The sequence below is a fragment of the Pteropus vampyrus genome, unplaced genomic scaffold (genome assembly GCF_000151845.1).
Source record: "Pteropus vampyrus isolate Shadow unplaced genomic scaffold, Pvam_2.0 Scaffold141, whole genome shotgun sequence".
Classification (NCBI taxonomy): domain Eukaryota; kingdom Metazoa; phylum Chordata; class Mammalia; order Chiroptera; family Pteropodidae; genus Pteropus; species Pteropus vampyrus.
In genome coordinates this window covers 221,050-236,270 of record NW_011888922.1, presented here as the reverse complement: position 1 = coordinate 236,270, position 15,221 = coordinate 221,050, and the positions used below count along the sequence as shown (strand labels likewise).

Sequence of the window (15,221 nt, the reverse complement as noted above, 5' to 3'; positions counted from 1 at the left end):
CCTGATACTGTGTGGATCTTGCCAGGACTGTGCCAGTCTTTGGCATTTGCCCTTGCTCTTCTCTTTGCTTAAAATTCCCTCTTCAGAAACTTCATGCCTCCCTCCCTGTCTTCCTTCAGGTTTGGACTCAAATGCCACCTTCTCAGTGAGGCCTTCCTGATCATTCTCTCTGAACTGGATTCAAGTGCTCTTTCCTATCAATATCTATTGTCCCACATACATTACCTAATGATCTTGTTGATCATCTTTCTCCTAAACTAGAATGTAGGTAGAGATGTTTTGTCCCTGCACATCCCCAGTGCCTGGACAAGGCATAGATGTAGATATCATAGACAGATAAACATTTGTTAAATAAGTGGGCGAATGAATGTTAAACATATTTTTTATACCAGACACTGTGCTCAGAGTTTGGCATGTGGAACTTTAACTAACACATTTATTCTTTGCTTTTTTTGATCCAGGAAGATATTATGGATGAGATACATCATATTGATGCCACGAAGTCATGAAGATAGTCACCTCCATGAGGGCAATGACCATGTCTGCCTTTTTTATCACTGATCCTCATTGCCAAATATAATGCTTGGAACCTGTAATACAGGTAAGGATACCCTATATCTTAAATATAGGAATATGAACTATACCTCATACCTTAAACCTAGCTGTGCTCCCCTTACATTAAGGATTTGATATAACCTAATGGACACAGAAAACAATATAGCTGTCAAGCTTCCTCTTTGGGGTTTGCCACTGGACAGCTTTGTGAAAAACACATCTATTCCTAGCCATTGCATTGTACTAACTTCCCTATCTGCCTGTCTTCTTCTTATTTCTTTTCTCCCCCATTCTTAAATCATATTATTGTGTCCTTGTAAGCCACCTTGAATCCTTTCTGGTACAAGGCGGAGAATAAGTTAATTAATTCACAGATTGATTTAATTCTCAGAGCAACTCAGTGAGGTAGGTATTAGTTCTCTCATTACACGGGAAAGGAAACTGAGCCTCAGAGATATGCAGTTTCTCCAAGGTCATACAACTGGTAAGTGCCAGCATCAGGATTCAGATTCACAACAATGCATCTCTATAGCAGCTGATACCGCACCCTCTTTAAGATCTGTAAAGTCTTAGAGGAGGTAGATGGGGTAAAGGGGATTCAAATATGGGAGGAGGGGTAAGGGTAGGGTGAAGTGGGTAAATGGGATCAAATATATGGTAGCTGAAGGAAACTGGATTTTGGATGGTAAAACCAAAACACAATAGAATATACAGATGACGAATTATAATATACACATGAAAATTATGTAATTGTATTAACCAATGTTACCCCAATAAACTTAATTTTTAAACGTTAAAAAAAAAGCAAAAAGATCTGTAAAGTCTCATAACTGTCTTGAGCTGAGGGCTAGTAGAAATGATATTGGACGAGGAAGCAGGAGACTAGGTATCAACTCCAGACTTTTCTCCAGACTTTTTAGGCCAATATGTCCTTGGGGTGTTACATATTTTCTAAATCTCAGTTTCCCCACTATTCAATGGGAATGACAATGCATCTCCCTTCCATACTGTTAAGAGTTCCACCTAGGCACCCCCACTGGAGAAGGGGCCTGCCTGAGAAATAGTGGTCAGAGCTCCAGAATAGGGACCCTAATTCAGAACCAGCAAGTCATGTCTAAAGGACAGCACTCTTAGGCCCACTATCATTTGCTATGCACAACAAATGAAGTTGAACAGTGATCACAAACCTTGTTTGACATGATTCCAATTGCCTTATATGCCAGAGGCATAAAAACATAAGTGTCTCATAAAGTTGGGAGGTTTTGGGCATAGTGGACAGAGAAGAGGCTTCTGTCTCCTAGTCTGTCTCCTAGTCTGTCTGACTTAAGTTTTCTGAGTTTTACCTCTTCTATATATCAAGATGTACAGGATATCCAGACACAATATTTACTACCCATATATTCACATTTTGGATGCATTTGAAAATGAAGTCTTTAAGAATGGTCCCATGCTCAGTAGCTAGGCTTTTTTTGGTCATGTGCTTTTTCTTCTCAAATTTCTTTTGCAAGGGTCATACTATTCTTAGGACTTCTTAGGAATTGGCCAGGTTCTTGTAGAAAAACAGATTCTTCGAGATTTTAATTTGAGAAGGGTATTACCAATATTCTTCCCCAAAACATATGTCTCTGAGGAAGCTTATATGGGACTGAGGCCAAAGATTCATCCCCCACTTCTTTCATTTATTCATTTAGTCATACCACAAATTTGCTGAGTATCTTCTCTGTGCTGTCACCATATCTGACATGGAAAAGTAAAGCTTTGCTCTAGAGAGGCTCACATTTTAATGGGGGACAGAGTCAGGTCTATAAGAAATGGTATTACTGGTGGCATAATGAAAAGATGGAGAGGGTCTTAGAAGGCACATAAAAGCCTCAGTTGGAGATGTGTAATCTGAGGTACCCTTTAGCGACACAGTACCTTTATACCTGGGCCTGGTTCTAGCTTTTGGACTTAAGAGAACATTTGCTGCCTGTGTGGGGAGTCTCTTGACCTTAAAGACGGCCAATGGTTTTTCCCATCCCCTTGACATTGCTGTCAGAATGAAGCCATGTAATTCATCTGGTCTTGATGCTATGCCAATTTTTAATGGTCCTAATTGTCTTATTATCGGCTTCTTTGCAATAGTAAAGCCCTTTACTACTTAATTTTCCCTTTGGGGCAGTGGCGGGGGAGGGGGGCTGTATATTCATAGAATCATTACTTTCTCTGTCCTTTGTATTAAAGGAAAAAGAAAGGAGACATACATTGGCCCATGCCACAGAAGCCCCAGATACACCTACTGTACACTGTTCACTAGCCCCATGAATAGACTGCTAAAATCCTAGGACTGCTATAGGTTAGCCCCTCATTTTCAACATGTGGAACCTGAAATCAGGAGACGTGGAATGATTCAGTTGGGGTCTCTTGATTTCCACTTCCCACCACACCAGCCCATTTTCTCTGAAACTCCAGGGCTCAACACAACTGCTCTCTCCAAGCACTGTGTCTACTGTGACCAATTGGTTCCCATCTTGCCCAATTCACCCTTTTCTTGTTGCTTCTTACTGAGCATATAGGGGATACGAGGCACCGTTATAACTTCTTTGTGTTGCTTCCTTCAGATCACAAATGTACCTTTGAGACTTGCCGAAATAATGCAATTGCAAAGAAATACTTTAAAGAAACCACACTGAAGAGCCCAATGATATCTTCTTGGACTAACGAATCAATTTGGTCACTCAAGAGAAGGCAGCACACCATTTGCAGAACAGGACCACCATGGAGCCTACAACTCTCACCCAATCTGTCCGCTGAACCTTAGATTCGTAAGATCAAATGCCAGTTGAGTGTCTCACCTTCCCTCTCTCTATTAAAGTAGCACTATCCACCCACTTGACCAAACCAAAAGCACTCTAGATATCACTTGACCTACTCCAATACTGAATTTGTTTTCGAGTGTGGGTAATACAATCTTTAATCACCTCTATTCTGATTGGTAGATACTCTTACTTGGAAAAGGTATGTGGTATGCCCAAGTTTACACAGAAGCTAAGAAGGATAGTGATGATTCAAATCCAGGTGTTAACCTAGTTTCTTCCCCTCTATCATTCAGAAAAAGAAATAAAAGTTTCCTGGAGAATGACAGCCTCCTTCTTTTTTGCCACTCATTTAATTTCTCTGAGTTAATTTCTCTGAACTGCAGGTTATTTTTCTATTTAAAAAAAAAGGATAATATTTTCTCTGCTTACTTTACACTAAAAATAAAATCAAATTACATGGAAATAATGCTTTGTATACTTTAAAAATATTTTTTCTATCAATTCTAAACAAACATCCACGTATTTATTTTGTTACTAGAAGAGAAAGGCAGGATCTAATACTATAAATCAAACATTGAATCTCAAAATGTTGACAGTTGGCAATTTAGGAACAAATTAGAGCCCCAAATCAAAAATAAATGAAAAGCATTTATAAGCTACATGATCTGGAAAATGGGAAGAGAGAGCAGATTTTTAAAAAGAGAAGTAACAATTGACAATAATTACAAGACAGAAATGGTGTGTTAATAGCATACCACAGAGAATAGGAATACTGGTGTTTTCATTGGAGGATTATTTTTCTTAATTTAACACAATCTCAGTGGACTAATGTAAAGGGGATGGGTCTGACTGTTAAGAAGAAGGAAAATAAGAATAAGAAGGAAAAACACAAACAGAAATAAAACCACATTATTGTGCATTGCAAATTCAGAGTCAAACATAATTCCAGATGCAGGATCAAACTGATGGGAGAATGGGCTTTCCGGGAAGGAGAAAACTATTGCTTCATTCAAAACTGACAAACCAAATCTCTCAGGCAATGCAGAGGACCCTTCCCTTCTAGCATGTTGTGGACCTCAGTTTCCATACAAACTCCTTTATGGCTTTCTTTGTGGCTGTTTTGCTTGGGTTACCTTTTCTTATTTCAATAGCCTGGATTCAGAATACTTGGATTTTAATCTCAGTTCTGCAACTAGCAATCTATGTAACTTCTGGCAAATAATATATTATTCTGAAGATTTGTGCTCATCTATGAAGTGATCATGCTAGAACCTTTCTACTGATATCTCGATATTGGCATAGTGGTTAAAAGAATAGATTCTATAGCAAGGCTGCCTGGGTTTGAATTTTAGCTACAACTGTGGCCTTGAGCAACTGACATAAATTCTTTGGCCTCAGTTTCTTCATCTGTAAATTGAGGGTGCCTAAAGCACCCATATCATTGAGTCGTTATAGGGATTGACTGAATTAATACCTCAGTTAATTACTGAGGAAAATCCTTAGAGCAGCGTCTGATACTTATTAAATGCATAAGTGTGTTCATTATTATTGACCACATGTGAAAGAAATTTAAAGCTATTAAAAGCCCTGACAAACATGAGACAATGAAAAGAAAAAAATTTTTCTTGGGTTCGTTGCCTTTTGTTTTTTGCCCCCTTCCTTTTGTTTTTTGTTGAGGTCCCTTTGGGTTCTTGGTTTTTCCCGTTTGTTCAGGGATTTATTTTTGGGGGGGGTTGGGGGGGGGAAAACCAAACGGTTGGAAATTTTGATTGGAAAAGGAAAGGTTTCTTTGGAGGTTTTTAATTGTTTCCTTTTTTGAGGAGGGCTTTTTCAGGAAGGAAAAAAAAGGAAAAAAGGAAAAAAAGAAAAAGAAAAGAAAAAAAGATGGATTAAGCTGTGACATCGGACTGCCTAGGTTTATATAGTCAGCTACGCCATTTACAGGAGGCTGTGTGGCCTTAGGCAAGTGACTTCACCTAACTCTAAGACTACTTACCTTTTCATAAATAAGAATAATGATAAATCTTTAGCTATTGGATTTCACGAAGAGTAAATGAAATACCTAATTAGAACACTATTGAACACTTATCACAGCAACTATTAGTAGATATTATTCCCAACTCTGAAATATGCCAAATATTGCTCATGGTATTATACAGGTAAACTATTAAAAGTCTCAGTACAACCAGCTGAAGAGAACAGAGCTAAGTAAATCTCTTGATTTACCTGGAAACCAAGAGCTAATGAGAAACAGAGCTAGGACTCAAATCCAACTCTTTCTGGTTCCCAAGGCCCATGCTCCACTGCCTCCCAAAGTAATGGCCAAGTGCAAATCACATTCTTTCCACTGCGTAGGACATTGCTTAACACCCCCAAATAGAACTTATGCATACATTAAAGAGATGCAGCATTTTTTATGAGCCCAGGTTGTTGGTTTAAAGCCAAATTTGAACAGTGAATAAAAATCAAAGCAACTATGATTTATTCAATGCTGGGTACTTTACATACATCATATCTGCATCATCACTGTTATTATTTTATTGATTACATGTTATTAGTCTGCTTCTATGCTAATGTTTTCTATCTGTGCTTTTCAAATATTGAACTGAATAAGAATCACTGGGAGACCTTGTTAAAATGCAGATTCTGATTCAGTAGGTCTAGGTATAGCCTGTGATTCTATATTTATAATCAGCTCCCAGCTAATACTAATGCTGCTATTTTGTAAACCTTAATGGGATTAGCAAGATTTTGTAGGATTTTCTTATTCAATCCTTACATTCATGTTGTTACAAAAAATTAGAGGCACTACTGAGCTCATTTTACTGAAGAAGAGACTGAGGCTCAAAGAGTTTATGTGTCCTGCCTCAGGATAGAGTGAATAGAAGACAGAACCAGAATTCGATTTGTCATGCATGTATTTATATACATGGTAGTATATAAATAATCTGCTTAATGATTTAGCATTTAAACTTTTCACATTTATTTTACAAATTTCCATTAGACAAGTATTCATATGTATTTTTGAAAATCTAATTGGACATCAAAAGATGATAAACATACATTGTTGCCCTCTATAAAACCAGTCTAATTGGAAGCAAGAGAGATAAACAAGTTCTTAAAAGATAATATGAAGATAATCAGTGCTGAAAGGGCACAGAAAATCAAGGACTTCAATAAGGTCTCATGGGAGTTACAACTGGTACAGCCTTTCTGGTGGGTAATGTAGTTATATATCAAATTTGAAAATATGTGTATAGATTTACACAGCTATTTCACTTCTAGACATTTGTCCTAGAAAAAGATTAAAAAGTGAAGAAAGATACACATATAAAGATATTCACTGCAGTATTATTTAAGATAGTAAACAATTGAATACAATTGAATTCAATATCCATTGAAATAAAATTAGGTAAGTTATTGAGCATCTCTATTATGGAACACCATAGATTTAGAAGAATAAACTAAACCAAATCTATATGAATTGACATGGATAATTATCCATACTATATTTTTATGTGGATTAAAATTTAAAAAAAGCATGTTACTGAACAGTACATTGGTAAGACTACTTATATAATGAATACTTATATAACTATACACTTATATAATACTGATAAAACTATGATATGTACAGTGTGCTTTATATACATGGTGCTTCTCAGGGGTTGAAATAAATGTAAAGGCTTTCCTTTTCTCTTTTTTGTAGTTCTAGTCAAGATTTTACCAAGTGGACATACCGTTTGTAAAGCCGACAATAACTACAAGGACAGTGCTGTGGTGGGATGAAACAGCCACTGTCAGAAATGTAATATCTGAGGGTGTTCAGAATGATACTGCAAATAAGAGGCAGGAACTCTTCTCTCTGCCTGACCGGGGTTGGAAAGCTCTGCACAGATGTGATCTCTCAGAGCTAGAAGATTGAGTAGGATTCCTTTAGAAGGCAAAGAGAGGAAAAAGCACTCAAGATTAGAGGAACAATTTAGGCATATCACTGTGATTTAGAGAAAACAAAATGAACAGATATGGGTCCTGTCTGCTCTCAAGAGCTCCCAAGCGATGTGAGAAGCCAATTCACACATTAGAGAATTCATGACTCAAAGCAAGCAATGTAGGTGTTTAGCGGAGTAATGCGGATTTGGACAAGTACTTTTCTGGGTAAGAGTATTTAGTTCTTTCTACAGGGGTTTTCGTTTTTCCTCAGCCCAACACATGTGAATGACAGAACACATTTCATCATAATAGTGACACGGAAAGGTAATAATTCACGAGGAATTTGGGGGCTGGGCATGTCGGTTTCCTCTTGATAACTCCTTCCACAGAAAGACATTCTAGAAGTGAATTCTTGAGGAGTATTGAGTACAAAAGGTTGGCTGGAAAAGCTATTTGGTTTGTAGAAGTTTATAGGATTTATGCTGAGTGAAAAAATGGCATCAGGTCCCTCTCCAAGACTAGATCCCTCTCCAAGAGTAACCATGAATAATACATATGAAATCCTCTTTGATTCCCCAAATTGCCTACCCATTTTATTGTTGTATTCAAATAAATTATAACGTAAATGTAATTTAAAGATAAAAATGTTAAAAAAAATCATTTTTCTTCTACCAATTTAACTTTATATACTCTATATTGATTCTTTGTTCATAAGCATTTATTTTTTAAAATAGTAATAATATGTATATATTCTGTTCATAGATTTTTATTAACATTATAGATACATATTTCCATGTAAAAACATAGTCCATAATTGAAATTTTAATGACTGTATTATATTTCACTGAATTAATATATCATATTTTCCCAGTTGTTAGACATTTAAGCTGCAATGAGTAACATGATATATATCTTTTTATATTTAAAAAGTTTATTTCTCTATAATAAATTCCCCAGAGACAAACTGAGTCAAAGATGATAATCAATTTTGTCTCTCAAAAAGGCCAGCTTTCCATGACCATTTACCACATGTGTATAACCAGTTTTATCACAATGTCACTAGTACTTGGTATTATTGTTTTAAATAAAACATTTCCTAATTTTAAAGAATGTAAAACTTGGACTTGCTATGGTGTGATTTTTAAGGTCTTTAATTACAAGGGCTAGTGAATCTTTTATTTTGTGTTAGTGTAGAGCTTATGAGAGCTTATTAGGTTACAGGCTTCTGCATGCTTGTATACTTGGGCAAATTGTTTAATTTATTTATACTTCTTATCCATGGAATGGGGATAATAATAGTGTTTAACTGTTTAGATTGTTGTGAGATTAAAAAAGTTAATACATGTAAAGCACCTAGAATGTTGCCTGGTACACAATAAACTCAACATATGTTACATGTTGTTATTTTTATTATTGTTATCAGTAGGATAAGTAGTGATATTATACAGACAGAAGCAAAGCAGTACATTTCTATTTCCTATTATGAGAGTTTATAGTTCAAGTCACTTGGGATATAAATGTTTTCTCTAATTTATTTACACATATACCTTTTACATATATATTATTTATATATTTACATATTATTGCTTTAATTATTATTAAGACCATGTAGCTACCTATTGATATATAATTTCAAGGAGGCATTTCATCTCTCTGTCTTTATTTCTTCATGTACCACATATGAGAATGGACATACCTTACAAGACTTTTGTGAGGATTTGAAATAATATACATAATTAAATAGGGACATTTTAATCCTCTTAGAGGCTAATGTAAGATTTACTTTAGGAAGAGGGCCTCCTTTGTTCAGAAATTGCCTTAATAAGTCCACTTGAGGTAGGCTTCAAGGCTTTAAGAAAGGAAATAATTCTTCATGATATAAGGAAGAAATATGTTTCTGAGAAGGAGGGAGGAGAGTAATAGGAGTAGGGGACAAAAAGATGGCAAAGGCTTTGCAGTGATATCCTGTGTCACCCTCATTATCCCTAAAGTTCCTATAAACACAATATATGTGGAGTAAATTCCTTTTAGGGGAAGGACTGAGTTTGACATGGGACATTACAAATAGAGCCTCAAGGAAACTCAGGTGACCAGAGCTTATTTAAGGAGCACAAGGAGAAGAATGACATCAGATTAATGAGATTTCTCCCTTTAAAGTTTTGGTCACCCCTAAGCCATAGAATTAGAGAGATCTTAGAGTGCAGGTAGCCCTCAGTTAGTATCAGGATTATATGGATATAATAAGTGCCTGGTGCACAAGAATTGCTCAGTAAATTGTAGCATAATTTTTCAGAACGTAAATATTTTTTATGCTTCAGAGTTAACTATGCATTTTCACATTCATCATCTCATTTAATCTCATTTAATCTTCATAACAATTTCCTTTGGCATATTTGGGTAAATATTTTTCTCAATCTGTTGTTTTTTTTATTTCAGTTATGATATTTTTTCATTGTACATACATTTCAAAATTATATGTAATTGAATATGTCAATCTTTTCTTCATGATTTCTTCTATTACTTCAAATCTTAGAAAGCTATCATTTCTCCAAGAAACTGGGAAGTATTCAATTGTATTTACTACTAGTCATCTGAAGACTTTTTCATCTTTTATGAAAAATTTACCTCTACATGATGCATTCATGAAGGCAAATATATGTGGACAGATTACATTTAGTGAACCATAAAATTTTATAATAGTTAAGTGATTTACATTATATATGTATATATATATATATATTCTTGTAAGGTAGGTTTTATTGTACCCATTTTATATAAAAGAATGCCAGCATTCACTGAGTTCTCACTTCCTGCAGGCTCTCAGAATTCTAAGTACTTTGCTGTTCATATTCACAACAGCCCTATCGCAGAGGTATGCTATCATTCTCATTTTATAAATGAAGAAGCTAAGGTAAAGAGGAGGTAAGTCACTTAGCTGATGTCACAGTGCTGGCAGAGGAGACTGATGATTTTTACCCTGCCAGTCTGATGCCAGAGCTACTTGCTTAACCTCCACCTAAAATAAAAGATCCTGAACCTCAGAGAGGTTGAGTCAGTCACATAGCTATTTAGGTGGGTCTAATGGTACAGTCCAGATTCTTTTTATGCTAATATTCTGAATCAGTCAGTTTTACTAACGCACTGAATAGCCAAGATGGCAATGTGATCAGAACACAGACATCCTGCTAATTGCACTCAACTTTTTGAGCTATGTATATAAACCAATCTGTAAGAGTGAGCAATATACTCAGAAAAGTGGAATCTTCAGTGACTACAAATATGCTTCTCGGTGCTATTTCCACCAAGGGGTTTATGTGCCTGATAAAAATTAAATGGCTATGTGATAAATTGACCATGAGATAAAGCAATTTTCAAGGGAATAGTGAGAGGAAGAACAAAAATGATTAAGAAAATGGGACTAACTGGGTGAGACAAGATTAAAGGAGTTAACTGTGTATAGCTGAGCTTGTTGAAGGCAGAAGGAGAACTGAAAAACCAACAAATACCCATGCACAAGAAGGCTGATGGTAATTCCAAGTGGTGGGAGGGCAAGAATTATTTCTTATATTTTAGGCATTATCCAAATTAAAAACACTAAATAGCATTAAACTTTACAATCAGTTCACATAAAAAGCCAAGGGGAGATTGGGAAGAACAAGAATTGCTGAGAAAAATGGGTATTCACTATATTCCCCCCTTAACAGTATGCTCAATTCTGTCAAAAGGCAGATGTGGCTCCCAAAAGGCCTCTGCTTTCTTACGTATTTGTCCAAATGGCCTCCCTTCCCACTCTTCCCCTATGTGCTCCCTCATTCTCAGTGCTGGGGACACATTGTCTTCATTCAGATTCCTGACCAAGCCTATCATATGCCTCCCTTTAGGCCTTGCCAACTGTTGCTCCCTCTTCTGAGAGTCGTTGTCGTCGTCATCATCATTATCATCATCATTCTTAAGCCAAGTCTTCTAATTATTTTCTCTCATTTATTTCCCACAACTCTTTGTGATAGGTTTTAGTAATGCTCTATTTTATTAGATGTGGAAACTGAGGCACAGAAAGTTTAATAGCTTACTCTCCAAGACAACTAGATTTTTTCCCTCCATTTTCTCTTCATCTTTTCAACTTATTCATTCTTTCAGTCTCAGCTTTAAGATCACTTTCTTAAGCAACAACTCTGACCACCACATCCCAACTCTCTCATACTCTCAAAGTAGACTTCACACAATTGTCACTGCATATTTCTATTTGTTTGGTATCTCCCCCGCCCCCCGCCGCCCTCCCCCCGTCCCCCGCCGCCGCCTTCAGGTTGTAAGCTCCAAGGGAGGAGCCACAAGTATCTGTTAGGTGAAATGCCTGGCATAAAATAGGTGCTCAACAAATATTTCTTGAATGAATGAATGCGAATAAATAACAACTAGAAACACAGAAGGGGTGACTTTGCTCTCTTTTTGTGATAAGATATGGCTTCTGTACTTTAAGAGGAATATATATATATATATATACACACACACACACATTAATAGAAATGTGTTCAGATGAGATTAATGGGTGTCTAGGGATGGCTGTGAGAGTGGCAGCTCAAAGCTATGTCACATAAGATATAGTTGATAAACAAAAGCTGTTTGTCCTGGAGAAAATAGATTATGGAGGTACTTATAATCATTTCAGAGAACTAGAGGATTTTATATATTAAATAGATAACATGATCAATGAATACCTAGTGCTTCACCCCTTAAAAAAAAGAGAGAATTAAAAGAAAAAAAATCTATAGACAAACCATTAACTTTTTTTAGATCAATTCTGTAGAATCTTACAAAAAACAAAAATGCTCCAGACAATTGGGAGCATAAATTTTAACTTGACTTTGAGGGACACCAACCTGACACAACACAAATCTACATACTATAAAAGCAGAAATATTTTTGAATTGTCAATATTTAACTAAATTAGACGTCATCAAAAGGTAAATTCAAAAGTTTCAGGAGTTTTATTGTAGATGTCTTCTAGATGCTGATCATATTTGATCACCTGGTCTTTCAATTATTTGTGGAGCCCAAGGAGTAGCCTCAGGATATTTAAGGATCAGCAATTAGTTCAGTAGGTAGGTGCTCTAACTAGAGGGCCATGAATTGTGAGGAACTACCCATTTTAGCCTGCATTTTACAAAACAATTACACTTATATGAGAAATAATAATTCCTTAGCTTTGCATTCAAGTCTTCAGTTCTAATTTTCAATGCTCAGAGGAATGCAAACCCTTTACCAAAGCTACATTAATTTGACTGTTCCCTAGATCTCAAGTAGGCTTTCATCTCTCTTTCTACCTTTTCTTTGCCCTCTACTTATCTAAACACTTCTAGATCCTCAGAACATACTTAAGTCATACTTCTCAATAAAGACTTTCCAGATCCCTCCCACCAGTTCAGGGATCTCTCTGAGTCTTTTGCAATATTCTCAAACTCATGTTAGCATGAAATTAGATAATGCCTTGCAAAGCAATTTAAAAGCCTATGGTATATTTGGTATATTTTGTTTCTCTGATAATATTAGTTTCCAATTAAAGGCTATTTATTTCTTTTGCTTTAATACCTAGAGGATACTATGCAAAAAAGCAAATAATTATTGAATGAATCTTTACTAGATTGACAAATCAAAGTATTTAAATACTTTTTAAACACTTTATCATATTTTGTTTATCAATATTCTAACTCATTTCAAAAAGAATTTGAGATAGACCATAAAAAAAGTCAAATACATGTTAACATTTCTAGAAAAGAAATAGACCTCAAGCCATAAATAAATAAATAAATAAATAAATAAATAAATAAATAAATAAATAAATAAAATAAGGAAGCATGAGGATATGCTATCCAGGAGGGTTAATACTGGGATAAATATTAAAATTAGTTCTGAGTCTCTTGGTAGCTAAGAAGATAGATGAGTTATATAATCTCTTACTGTCTGATAAAATGTCGTAGACCAGTTCTTTATAATTTTTCTTATATTAAATTCTAATGGAAACTTATCTCTTGAGATGGTACTAAGGGGTCACTGAGCAAGACAATGAATAATGTTTTCAATATATTTTACAACTAATGCATATGAGTTTTTCTTGTGATGTTTGTTAAAGAACAAAAGTATACTTAGAATTGATACTACTTAGAAATATAAATACATAATGTGATAAATTCCCTTAAGCATATTTTTTTCTCTCTCTCAGTCTTTTGAGACAGACAATTGAAGGGGTTTTTCAATATCTCCATTCTTTGTCATCGGTCTCTTCATTTTATGACTTATGGAGCTTAGCTATTTGTATTGTCATTAGCTACACTCTCTATTCTCACAATTGATATTCATCTGAATTATATTTATTGATAATAATTTCACAAATTTATATCTATTCAGTGCTTTAGAATCCACGTAATAACTTACTATCCATACAGAATATGTTACTATCCGTTATTAAATGTGACCCTCACAAGAACACTCAGTGTTATTACTACCTTAATTTTTTATGTTTGAAAACTGATAGCATAAGAGATGAAGAGCAGATACCTGAGTCCCATCTACATGCATAATGCATACATTAACAAAATAGGGGTGGGGATAGGGCAAAAGATAGTGATGGTGCTTCTATTCTCTTCCAAGATAATCCATTTTGAAATAGCAGTGCCATCTAGTGGTTATTTTAGACACAAAAAGAATGAAGATGTTTCAAGATGGCCCTTGGATAGTTCAATCAACATTTTATGCTATCCTGACATGCATTATTTGAGCTTAGAGCATTTCCTGCTAGCTGACAGATTCTGACCTTTCAATATAGAAAGTGCACCACATCTACCCAGAGTCAGTCAAAGCTATTGATCCTGATAAATAATTTGACCTCAACCAGTGCTTCTCCTCCAGTTATTTAATATTTAAGAAAGCCAGCAATGTAATCTGAAGAGGTCAAGTGTGCTTAGGAAGGACTGTTGACAAGGTATCAGAAAGAAGTCTTACTGGTAAGTGCACGTGTCAGAGAAAAACAAGACATGTTTTTCTGTATGTTTCCCTAGACGAAAGACACCAAAATATTGTCCCACAAGTAAGATGGGGTCTGTGGATAACATATAACTAACAACTAATGTGGTGCCTCACATTTTAAAGGTTACAAAACCATCTGACCTATATTATCACATGGCTCTCCTATAAATGTTTACAAGCAGTGTGTATTTTTCTTTGTTGGTGCATGTAATTAGCTTTGTTTAGAATATATCCTCTCCATCTGCACATTGAAGAGCCAACCAAAGTGCCACTTTCTTTTTTTAAATTTTTACTGATCCCTCTTTAGCTCATCACCATGGACTGCTAGTTTCCTTTTTAGCCAGGTCTCATCACACCTCAGTGTTCCTTCAAACACTTATTTTTTTTTTTATTTGCTTATGTTCTATATTCTCTAGTGGATCAAAAAGACCTTGGGAATCAAGTTTTATTGGTTATTCTCTAAACAATATGCCTTATAACTGGCCTAGGGCCTATTTTTGTGCCCCCCAGAAACTCCTGGGTAGCTGACTCTTGTTCTAATTCTGCAGGTTGAAGTTTAGGAACACTCTTAGATCAATGTTGTCAGCCTGAGAAAGCTGAGTGACAAATGAACTGTTTTCAAGGCTGAGGGTAGAGTGCTATACTTTTTCTGTTAGTCATGCTATATATTGCACAGACCAAAATTTGATAATGTGCTAATAAGGAATAACCCCAGCGCAAACTGCTCCAGTCTTACATACACAAGGCTGACCTTGGAGTATGGGTGAGTCAATATGAACTTTCTATAGCTTTGACATGACCTTCACTCACTCAGATATTATCATTTGCAACTATGTATCCCCCAAGTGAGGATTTAGAAAACTTTCACCTTTTCCTGTCCTGCATAATGTGACTGATTCCTTACCATCTTTACTA

General features: G+C 35.6%; 2 long non-coding RNA genes across 2 annotated transcripts in view; both read left to right on the top strand.

Annotated features, from left to right (window-relative positions):
- The first annotated feature begins 462 nt into the window (after positions 1–462).
- LOC111744804 lies at positions 463–3,678 on the top strand. The gene is made up of 2 exons (XR_002782343.1): positions 463–601; positions 3,156–3,678. It is a non-coding gene; the product is annotated as an uncharacterized LOC111744804 (long non-coding RNA).
- A 1,454-nt stretch (positions 3,679–5,132) lies between these two features.
- The window catches only part of LOC105297594, a 16,411-nt gene continuing 6,322 nt past the window's right edge, over positions 5,133–15,221 (top strand). The window contains exons 1-2 of the long non-coding RNA XR_896364.2: positions 5,133–6,569; positions 7,063–10,208. This is a non-coding gene — a long non-coding RNA (uncharacterized LOC105297594). The remainder of the gene's footprint in view (positions 6,570–7,062; positions 10,209–15,221) is intronic.